This window comes from Nannospalax galili, unplaced genomic scaffold (assembly GCF_000622305.1).
Source record: "Nannospalax galili isolate Female #2095 unplaced genomic scaffold, S.galili_v1.0 scaffold3841, whole genome shotgun sequence".
NCBI classification, from domain to species: domain Eukaryota; kingdom Metazoa; phylum Chordata; class Mammalia; order Rodentia; family Spalacidae; genus Nannospalax; species Nannospalax galili.
The window spans coordinates 51823-54239 of NW_008343837.1; positions in this window are offsets into that span (position 1 = coordinate 51823).

Consider the following 2417-nt stretch of genomic DNA (forward strand, 5'->3'; position numbering starts at 1 on the left):
GTCTTGTGCAGGCCCAACTGTCCTTAAGCAAAGCTGCTGTGACTTCATGATCGGTTAAGGACAGTTGGGCCTGTGACTTCATGATTGGAGAAGCTGTGTTATGGCTAGAAGATGGTGCTCACAGACCTCTTCCCTGTCTTCTAGCTTTTGCATTGTTTCTGCCTTCTCTTCTACAGTGTTCTGAGCCTTAGAGGGAGTGATGTAAATGTCTTGTTTAGAGACCTGCATAATGACAGTACTGGTTGACCAGCCAATGTGGATGAGCAAAATTTCACAAAGTCCCACCTCTAGATGAATCGGTGGCTGGTGAGGGATGGGGAATCAGTTTACTCTAGGGACACACTCCCTGATGGGTTATTCATTCCCAAGTGGTCAGTCATAAACACATGTACATGTGAGTACTACTATGTATATATGTATATGCCACAACACTAATCAAGGAAGAGGTCACGAAGTTGAAAGAGGGCTGGGGGCCGTAGAGGAGGGAGGGGTGGATTGGGAGTGATGTAAATGCAGTGCTCATGTATGAAATAGTAAAAAAATTAAAAATAATTTTTTAAATGTCTTGTTTAGGACAGAGCCCTCAGCAGTCACTTACATTTTGCGTCTTGGGCAGGCACGTGTCTTTGTGTGCTGTCGGTCGCTGCAGGAGAGGCTTCTATAAGGAGGAATCAGAGTAGCATTTGCTGGGTTTGCTCCGGCCGGGGCACTCCAGATATGGTTTTGTTTTGTTTTTTGTTTTGGTGTTTTTGAGACAGGGTCTCCCTGTAGCCCCAGCTGGAATTCGCTATGTAGACCAGGCTGACCTTGAACTCAGAGATCCGCCTGCCTCTGCCTCCCTAGTGCTGGGATTAAAGACATGCACTACACGCCCGGCTCAGATATATTTTTGTAAACTTTGAATTTATTTGGTTTTCAAGTTATGATAAGTGTATTTTTATGCATCAGGCTAAGTGTACAGTTTACTAATCTAGATGGGACCTAAAGGATCTCCAGATGGAGAAGGAGGAGCGGTTGCTACCCCTTCAGGCAGAAATGGGAACTACCCAAGAGACCCGCAGAACAGCACGAGAGAGCACTCCCTAGAGAGTGAGAAAACCCAGGGCAGCCAGGGGACAGAGGCAGATGGCTCTCTGTGAAATCCAGGCCAACCTTGTCTACATAGTGAGTTTCAGGCCAGCTGGGGCTACAAGGGGATCCTATTTCAAAACCAAAAACAAACACAAAACCCAAAGGCAGAATGCTGTCCTTCTCCAGCTAAGCATCACTGATCACTTGACTATTTTCCACATCTAAATGGTTTTTTTTTTTTTTTTTTTTTTTTTGAGACAGGGTCTCACTATGTGGCCCTGGCTGACCTGAAACTCACTATGTATATCAAACTTACAGAGATGCACCTGTTTCTGTCTCTCAAGTACTGGAATTAAAGGCATCCATCACTACACTTGGCCTAAAGGCATCCATCACTACACTTGGCCTAAATGTGTTTCTTATTATTGTTGTTGTTGTTGTTGTTGTTGGTTTTGATGTTTTGTTTTGAGGGGTGGGGGTCTCATGAGACCCTGACTGGCCTGTAACTCCCTATGTAGCAGAGACTATCCCTGAACTCCTGATCCTCTTTCCTCCATTTCTGGAGTGCTGGGATTACAGATGTGGACCACCATGCTCAGTTTCCAATTAAAAAAAAATAATTTTAGGCAGGGTCTTTCCATGTAGCCCCGACTGGTCTGGATCTCACTATATAGACCAGACTGGCTTTGAACTCACAGGGATCCACATGCCTCTGTATCCTGGGTGCTGGGATTAAAATCATGTACCACTGCACCCAGCCCCAAATTTGTATTTTTAAAAAGAAATATAGGTTTCAATGATCAATTCATTAATAATTGTAGGTAGGAGGAATGTATTAATTAGCTGTTACCATGTAACAAACACCTGAGATAGTTTATGAACAGAATGTCAGCCTGTGGTTTAGGCTTGGGTGGACCCCATTGCTTTTAGACCTCTGGGGTTTGTGTTGGGTTTGTACATGGCGGCAGGAATGTGACAGAGCACCACCCACCTCATGTCTGGATAGCAAGAGAAAGAAGAGACTGGGGTCCCACCATCTGCTTTAGGGTACCCCCTCTCCATGACCTGAGGACTTCTCACTAGGCTTCACTTTCTAAGGGTGCCACCTTCTTACTGTGTCTTCATGACCCCGAGTCAGAGAGAGAGAAAGAAAAGGGGAGGGGGGAGCACATGCATCTCTTTTTGGAAAAATATTTTATTATTTTTATTTTTTCTGGGTATGAGTATATTGCCTGCATGTGTGTAAGTGCACCCGTGTCATGTGGTGCCCATGGAGGACGGAAGAGGGCGTTGGATCCCCTGGAACTGGAGTTATGGATGGTTGTTAGCTGCCATGTGGGTGCTGG